This window comes from Bolinopsis microptera, chromosome 4 (genome assembly GCF_026151205.1).
Source record: "Bolinopsis microptera isolate Bmic1 chromosome 4, MBARI_Bmic_1.0, whole genome shotgun sequence".
Taxonomy (NCBI): domain Eukaryota; kingdom Metazoa; phylum Ctenophora; class Tentaculata; order Lobata; family Bolinopsidae; genus Bolinopsis; species Bolinopsis microptera.
This window is the reverse complement of record NC_087075.1, coordinates 8,012,275-8,021,513: the sequence shown is the minus strand read 5'-3', so window position 1 is coordinate 8,021,513 and position 9,239 is coordinate 8,012,275. Positions and strand designations below refer to the sequence as shown.

General features: G+C 38.1%; 1 long non-coding RNA gene across 2 annotated transcripts; it reads left to right on the top strand.

Annotated features, from left to right (window-relative positions):
- The first annotated feature begins 3,338 nt into the window (after nt 1-3,338).
- On the top strand, nt 3,339-8,245 carry LOC134814237 (uncharacterized). 2 transcript variants are annotated; one of them, XR_010160125.1, is made up of 5 exons: nt 3,339-3,476; nt 5,082-5,181; nt 5,770-5,849; nt 6,901-7,052; nt 7,620-8,245. It is a non-coding gene; the product is annotated as an uncharacterized LOC134814237 (long non-coding RNA). The 2 variants fall into 2 exon arrangements; XR_010160126.1 differs by having other exon boundaries at nt 3,346-3,476; nt 6,901-6,994.
- The last annotated feature ends 994 nt before the right edge of the window (nt 8,246-9,239 follow it).

The following is a 9,239-nucleotide window of genomic DNA, read 5'->3' as shown; positions in this document are numbered from 1 at the left end:
TGGATTCGTGTAGTGTTATTGAGTCTTATGATTTGATATTTCTTTCATTCAAATTTCTGATTGTTTCTGAATAGACTCAGTGAAGACAGATTCTAATGGAAATAAATAGTTGAAAAACGTATCAAAATTTCTACATTATACTCATATTCTGAAATAGTGTTAATTAAATTATAATGATTAAGATTTGCAATACAAATTTTACGACGAAATTTATTTCAAACAAATATATAACTGTAAAATAGTTTTCCTCTGCCTGGCAGGAGGCCTCCAAACCGTAATATCGCCCACCTGTTGGCATTCCTTCCCTTCTTAAAGAAGAAACGTAAAATTGGACAAATTAGGTGATTTTAGAGGATATGACAGTAAAATCTCTAAAGGAGTGTGTTTCTAGAGCAAAACAAAAAATTGTCCCACATTCAAACGACGATTTGGTGCCCTCCTAAGATTGCCCCTAAGATAACTATGTTTACTGATGGAACCTTCATATTGTCGTTACTAACAGTCATTGTAACCGTATCATTCAAAAGACCCCACAGCTCCTACATGGATGCAAGGCAGGGAGACAATTTAGTAAAAAAATAATTTTGGTAAAACAAAGACAGAATAAAACAATAATAGTGACTGGAAGCCTTTCACACGAAAGGGGGGGGGGGGGGTATGAAGTTGAGAAAGAGGGGGGATATTTCGATATAAGGCTTATTTTGACGGGGGAAAATATTAAATTTTAAAAGTCGATTTTGAGGGTGAAGATCGCGTTTTTACTACCCCATCCACAGGGCCCCTTTTGTTTTGACAAAATTCTCTAGTTTCCTTTGGTATTTTAAAATTTAAATTTGACTTGGTTGGTGACGATTTGTGCTTTGTCAAAGTGGAAGCTTTTAAAAATGAAAGCAAAAGTCTTTAAACTCAAAACTGCGCGTTGGTTTTATAATTGGTTTTATGTTACTGGGTGGCGCTCAGCCTGACATTCCGCCGAATCTTTATTGTTTATGAACATAATAGCCTGGGCCCCCAGGTAAGTTCTATGGCCCAGGAAACCTTACTTGTTACTGGTAGGTGCCTAACTTCGAAAATAAAAGAAATAGAAACGTTTGGTTGTCAACAAAATGTTCGATTTGTAAAAATAACGTTTCCGCCGCAGGAGGAAAATTCAAGACAACGTAGATTTTGAATTATCGCGAAAAGTCTTATTTTATTATTTATTTTCATTCCAAATCGCGCAGCTTTAACTTTGCGGATTCTTGTTTTCTGATTGGCTGAATCATATCACGTGGCTAGGTGAAGCGCGACAGCAGCAGTTAGCAGCAGTCAGCATTGTCATACGTTGTATGACCCGCCGCGCACGAAGAGCACGGCTCCCCTTGTATCGTCGAAGACGATATACTACTATAGTGAAGCGACAGTGGGGGTCACCACGTGATACAAAGTCAGCAGCAGTCAGCAGTGCAGTTAGCAGCAGTTAGCAGCAGTTTCTTTCATCAGCAGTGCAGTCACCGATTTCCATAATCGTCTTGCAAGACTTGAACTAGAAGACTCACCAGCCCTAGCCAGGCACGCTTTTGCTGAGCAGAAGAAACTTGATTTAGGTTGGTTAAGAGCACTGGAATCAATGCTAATGATACTCGACGAGAACAAACTTGAACATCAACTTTACAACCCATTGTTATGTCAGGAAAGGGCACATAACCGATTTATCAATCTATGGGAAACAGAAAGACAAAGCAATAAGAAGCTTACGTTCTATAATAAAGTTAAAGGTGCTTTCGAGCAGGAGCCGTACCTCACGCTACCGTCGAGAACTGGAAGCAACTTAGTGGCTAGGATCCGAATGAGCGGACATAAGCTAAACGTAGAAACTGGAAGATATGGGAGCAGAACTGGAAGTCAACATCACAGAATTTGTGAATTCTGCAGCGAAAAGTCCATGATGGAGCTCTTTGTTAATCTTCCTTGTGTTGATCCGATAATAGAAGATGAAGAACACTTCCTTAGAACATGTCCCAGGTACCATTCCAGTAGGACTAACATGAAGGAGCCCACAAAGTCATTACTATTTCATGACATGAAGAGCCTCTTTCTACCGGAGCACATAGTGGAATTCACCAAATTTGTCGCTCAGCTATGCAGAACACGATTCCCTATAAAGAAGAAACACGAACATTAGTGTCTCAGTACGGGATATCACATCTCCTCCACAGCCCCTTCATTTTCACTTTTTCTTTACACTCATCAAACACCTTAATGGTAACGGATTTTCTATTTGGATTTCGGACTTTGACCTTTAGCTATGCTGATCTGACATTATCTCTCTGTAATATAGATCTATTTTTTGTAAACCTTGTAAACCTTGTAAACCTTTCATCTTTGCACTTTAGTATATGGAACAAATATTTTACGAGTATCACCCGTTAATAATTTAACTAAAGGTTCTCAAATCCAAATGTGCTTTTGACGGCCGGATATCATAATATGTACGATGTAATAAGAAACTGATCGTTTAAAATTTTGGCTTATTTATTCACCGCTGCGCGCAGTGTTGTGACCCCTCTTCGTCTTATTTTACACATATTTGGACGTTGCCAATTCATTCCATTGATAAATTTAAAGTTTTAACATTTTTATACCAAATTCTTTTTTAATTTGGTTCTAAAACGATAAAGCTTGCTTTTCGTGAAACTTTAATGTACTTTCGTAAAATAATTTTGATGTGGCAGCGATTTAAAAAAGAAATTAGTTAAAAATGATACAAAAAAATTGGACATTTTTTGATATTAAAACATGTATAACTTGGGCTGTGTTGACAGTAGAAAAATTAATTAACCTCTATCCGACAGCTTTAAAGGTTTTCTAGGCGCCGCGCAAATCCACGCGCGCATTTTAGCGTGTCAAAATCGTTTAAAACTAGAATTAGTTGATGAAGGAGCATAATGCAGATCATACGTTGTACGTGTACGTGGTGTGATCATTATAATTTCGCGCTATTTCTTGTTTCTACACTCGCTTTGAACTTTGGCTTTAACAGCAGTTATCGACTTTGCTGTATTACATAGTGTACTTGGTACATAATTGATCAAAAGGGCTCGTGTTACTTTAAAGTTTAACATCACTTTTGAATTTCACGAAAGCAGATAACAGATAAAAGGTAGGTTTTCGTTGAATCAAAGTAAGCTAATATCAATTAGAACGAGTATAATTGTTTTACTTTACTTAGCCAGTCAGTCTTGTTATATTAAACTATTACTTTTGAGCTTGAAAACAGACAAAACTTTGCTTATTTGTTTGTTTATTATTTTGTTTGTTATCAGAGAAAGAAGACAATATTACCTCTCGATTATTTCAGGTGAAGCTAAAACATAAAAGCGCTGAAAGACCAAGAAGCATCTCCTAAAGAGCTGTTGAATCAGCACGCTGAAGAAGTACAGAGACTGGCGAACAAGCTGGGCGCCGATAAACTCAGACAGCAGCAAACACTTCAAGTGAGCTTCGTGACGTTACCGTCGTTGTGACGTCATTGTCGATGTTGATCGAATGAATTTATTTGTATTCTAGAGATTCTATTTTAGCATTTGACAAGTAACAACTTTGGCTCTGTTTACTGTGCTGTAATGCAGTGAACGACCGGGATTCCCGGCGCCGGGGGAGGTGTTTATTCCCGGCCCCGGCCAATTTTGAGTTTTTGGCCGGGAATTGTAGATAAAAAAGTCACCTAAGAACATAAAAACTACTGTCTTATTTGACCCACAATTCATACTTACATTTACAACTTATCTTATATTGGTAAGGGATCAATTAGCCGAAGTTAAAATGGAAAGTGCCAATTTTACTTTAAAGTCTGAAGCACTGAGCGTGAAAAGTGATAATATGGACTCTAAAAGTGCCTGTTTCTTAATACTATGGTGTTCCGCCTCACTTCTATACTCCTATAATCGAGCACAGGACTTGACAAGCCCACTAAAACAAGTTGTGTAAAAAATACCACCAGTTCACGGCCCAACTACATTGTTTATTTGTACACCCAGTGAATTATTCCTTATACGGCGCGGAACATTCCTGGCCTAACGTGTGTGCCGTGTTTCTCCGCACTATCAGTTGACTACCACTCATGTAGTTGACTGCCACTGTACTCACATTTATGTGTTACTTGTTTTTCCGTGTTAGATTTAAATTGCTCGTGATTAGACACACGTTTGGTGAAAGGGGAGGGGATAGTTTTCACTTTTCAGACAAGGGAAGGGGCAAGGAAACGTGTTATTACTTGATTATTGATTTTTCACGTTTTAAGTGTGTGCTCACGTTTCCCGAGGGGTGTAAATCTCGACACGTGTTCAGTAATTATGTGTTTTATAAATACCCTACTGTTTACACTTTTTAAATCCCTTTAAAGCCAACAATATAATCCACAAAACTGACTCTTGGCACTCATGTCAGGATTTAAAACGGCCAAATAATGTGTTTTATAAATACCCTACTATTTAAACTTTTAAAAACCACTTTAAAGCCAGCAATATAATCCACAAAACTGACTCTTGGCACTCATTTCAGGATTTAAAACGGCCAAATAATGTGTTTTATAAATACCCTACTATTTAAACTTTTTAAATCCCTTTAAAGCCAGCAATATAATCCACAAAACTGACTCTTGGCACTCATTTCAGGATCCTAAACGGCCAAATAATGTGTTTTATAAATACCCTACTATTTAAACTTTTAAAAACCACTTTAAAGCCAGAAATATAATCCACAAAACTGACTCTTGGCACTCATTTCAGGATTTAAAACGGCCAAATAATGTGTTTTATAAATACCCTACTATTTAAACTTTTAAAAACCACTTTAAAGCCAGCAATATAATCCACAAAACTGACTCTTGGCACTCATTTCAGGATTTAAAACGGCCAAATAATGTGTTTTATAAATACCCTACTAAATACTCAGCACACCTACCACATATTGTACTCTTGGATTCGTCCGGACGAATTACTTTTAAGCATTAACAATTAATGTCTCACGATTAAAGAATAACGAAAAGTCTTATTGTGGAATTTATGCATTTCTTATAATGATACTTTCAACTTTTTCAGTTTAGAATTCTACAAAATAAGAAATCTTTCTGAAGCAGCCAGTCCTAGGTGGACGAAAAGAATTAGGAAGCTTCCAGTATCGAAGATTGCCCTCATCTACGTAAGTTCCGAATTTCATAAACTTCTGGAATAGTCATTTAGTTACCAAGATGTGATTTGGTACAGCTTCGGCTGGTGATACACTTTCTCTGGCGCAGGACTAACCCCCCTACAGCATGAGCAAGTATAGTGCCTTGGCACAGTGTGGCTTAGGGTTAATGAAAAGGAGATTAGCACCTCAGGCCATCCCAACACCGGGAGTGACCTAGCCTCGTATCTTGTTGTTGTATGTACATGAGTAGATTAACGATAAACATCAAACACGTGCCAATTAATTGTCTGTGTACATGAGTGAATATTGAATGTGAATTGTATAATTAGGGTTTGATGACATGCTTTATACCCCCCCCCCCCCCCCCTCTAGTGTGGAAATTACGCAGAGAAAACGTGTGTCAAAACGCATGTCAAAATGTTTGTCTTGGGACTTATTTCATATTTAACATAATTCTGGCAATTATCATACAATTCCGTCCCTAGAGTCACTAAGTCTACGTCTATTAACTTTATCAGTCACGTAACCTCGGGACACTCCCCATCACGTGTAACTTGTAATGGTAACGTTGTCGTGGTAACAGAAATGTGTTTTCAGGCTGAGCAGGAAGCTGTACAACAACCGGTCTGACAAGTTACAAGTGGTGGACCTACATCATCTAGAATCTAGATGTACAGGTTCGTTCATTTACTGATTGATAGCTATTTTAATGAACTTATTTATTTAGATTTATGACGTGTTTCTCAATTGACAATTTTATATCCTCGAGATAATGAAAAATGTAAAATTCTATGAAGGATACATTTTTAATGTTCAATTACATAAATGAAAAACGTAAGTTGACTAAATCGCTGCCTGTATTTGGATTATTTGAAAAAATCAATTTGGTGTGACCACAGTACCATAAGTCGCACTGAGCATAAAACCTGTGAGCGAATCACCATACTTAAAGAGTGTGTGCCAGCTCATGTCCGTCTTCATCTTCTTCCACGGTTTCTTCCATTCTCCAAAACCAATCCCTGCCCTGCTGTACGGCTGGACCATTCCTCTCACCTCTTCACAGACTAAGTCCCTCTCAGCACAATCTAGTTCCTTGTCTGGTCTCCAAACTCTCCCTGACCTGACTTGCGGTTAAATCGCCCTTATCATGTCATCAAAAAACTGCTGGTAGGACTGATGGAGTATCGGACAGGCTGCTGATGGGCAAGGCCACACTAGATGGTTGACTAAATAAGCAGATGTTACTCCGTGTATGGCCTACACCCTGCCACTTCCTCAGAAAACTGTTGGGGTGCTGCCTCTGCTCTAATCCACCGACCCAGGAACTTGATTGGCTTTTCCGCTACGTTTGGAATCACCGCTCCCCCTAGACACAGACTTTCTTCGACGCCTCCACTTCCACTGTTCTCTTCATACCATTCTACTTTTCATATCCTTCATCCGGGCACATGTCAAACAACTGGATGGATGATCACATCATTAATTATACGGCACTAATTGGTGATATAATTTGACCCCCTAATATAAATAATTGGGGTTCCCCTTTGTCGTGGGAATTTTGGGAATCACTTGAATTGTTACACCAAATGTGTCTGTCAACTTTGGAGTTCCTAGTATAAAGTGTTCTCGCTTTATGGCGACAATAATCAAAACTAAAAGGAGAGGGTGACGTGCCACACCCTCTGAAATCAATGAAATTTGGCCGCTAGACTGAATGTAATATTTCAGTTAACAACTCTACCTCGATTCGATGCAGTGGGAGAGGTTGAAGTTGACGTTCGAGCAGTCACCCTGGCGAACAAGAAATCTTTCAGGCCAAGAGGTTAGGTGACTAGAAACTCAATCACTATATCCGTGAAACTTGTCGGGAGCACTGTTATGTGAGTTATTTTACCTTCTAATTTCCAATGAGCATGAAAATTACCCAGGTTCATGGAATGCACGAAAATGAACAAAAATTAAGAATCTCCTAAAACTAAAAGTGCTCAGAACGGTTGAAAACTGGCCGGAAAGCGTTTAGATTGGTCCTAGGACCACTCAAACCAAGTTTGGGGATCACTGCATGTCCAAAACCGATGTAACCAATGTTCCAAAATGTTCCAATTTTGTCCCAATAACTCGTTCACCAGCATGCGCTGTGACCATCATGGTCACGGCGCAAGATGCGCGCATTTTAAAATGGCGGGAACACATTTTAATTGCCATTGTACATTGTAGTGCATAATGGGGTGTGTGGTCTGATACTTGATAGTAGACAGAGGTTATATTTGAAACATTCCCGGTGCCTTCAACTGTTCTTTACTGTGCATGCACTGACTATTTGATTGCTTAAAGTTAAACGAAAAGGCGAGCCTTCAAAAACATTAGTTTCAATCTTTTCATAGTTTTATGATGCAAATATAATTTGTCCATTTACATAACTGATAATACCCCCAATATCTTTTCAGTTGTGGAGGTCGGACCGAAACTGTAATCAGACACTAAACATTGACGAGGACCAATTACTCTACTCCTTCAATGATTAATAAAGATCGCTGATTGCTTTTACTAATGTATAGTGTTAAAATGAAAGAGAAATTGTTGAGACGAAAGAGAAAAAGGCACTCATTTATTTATAGTTTTATGTCTTGACAATGATATTCGAAAGCTAATTTTAAAAACTGGCTCTGAACCCTTGCTAAATGATTTAGGAAGGTGTACGGGATAAATATGCCTGTAGACATCATTTTCAGTGGGTTTTATGAAGTTTATGATTAGGGTATATTTTGGGACTGAAATAAGCGCAAGACCTTCGACGTTTCTATTGCTACTGTTTTTTTAATTTAGCAAATATACAAACGAATTTTATACTGTCGTAAAGATAAAATATTTAGTTATCGGATAGAGACTTGAAAATTAAGTATTACAATAACCAAGCTAAAATATTCAATGTTAAACTCAAAAATTCTCACGCGTTTATGAAGAAATATTTAGTTCTGCGCGTAGTTTTTTGGTCACATCTACGGCAAATTTTCGCCAATTTTGTTCATAATTTCAAAATGTTATTTAGTAGACAAATTACTTTCGGACTACATCCATATTGTTTATTTAAGTCTAAAAGAAACCACATTTATTTGACTTCAAAATTGTTCAATCTGAATACGAGCTAATTACGACGAAGGGAGGTCACGACACTGCGCGCAGGAGTGTTATTATAAATACCAATTTGCGTTTGCTCGCCCAAAAATTATTTGTTATCACGTGACTTTAATTTTGTAATTTTGCAGCCTAATAAAACAATAATAATAATAATAAACAATCAAATTCGTGTTTTACTAACCTGTCACGTGACCAAAACAGTTTTGATTTTTGCCTATAACACTACAGTGTACAAAAAACCATTTTTACCCTTCATCATTAATAGAAAGCCGGGTAATCGATCATTACTTGGGGACCCAGGCTATTATGTTCATAAACATATAAAGATTTTACTGGGCCGCGCTCAGCCTGTCATTCCACTGAATCTAGCTATTCGGCGGAATATTTATGAACATAATAGCCTGAGGTCCCCAGGTTGCAGGTAAATAAAAATTCGGCGGAATGCATGACAGGCTGTTATATGAGCGCGCCGCCCAGTAACAGGGATCAGTGTTCAAAAATACACCAAACACAAAACAAAATTACTTTCATACCCTCAGGGCCTTTTCATTAACAATTAAGCAATTTTCGAGATTTGGTTGAGCGACTTAGTGGAAGCAAAATGTTTTTGAAGTAGTGCACACTTGTCATACGTTGTATGACTTGCGGCGGGCAGCCGCGCACGAGTGCGCGCGCGGCTCCCCCTGTATCGTTAGTGAAACGACCGTGGGGGTCGCAACGTGATACAAGTGCACACCACTTTTTTTTAAGTAAAACAAAATTTAAATTTTATTGCCATATTACAATGAATAATAATATCATAATAAACATGGTTAAACTTAAACATTCGATAATACATGAATATTGGCTATGCTAATAGGTAGTGCGCCATCGACAGTGAGCCGCGCGTGCCGACTGTAGGATGGTTTTTAGCGCTAATTTCGGCCAGC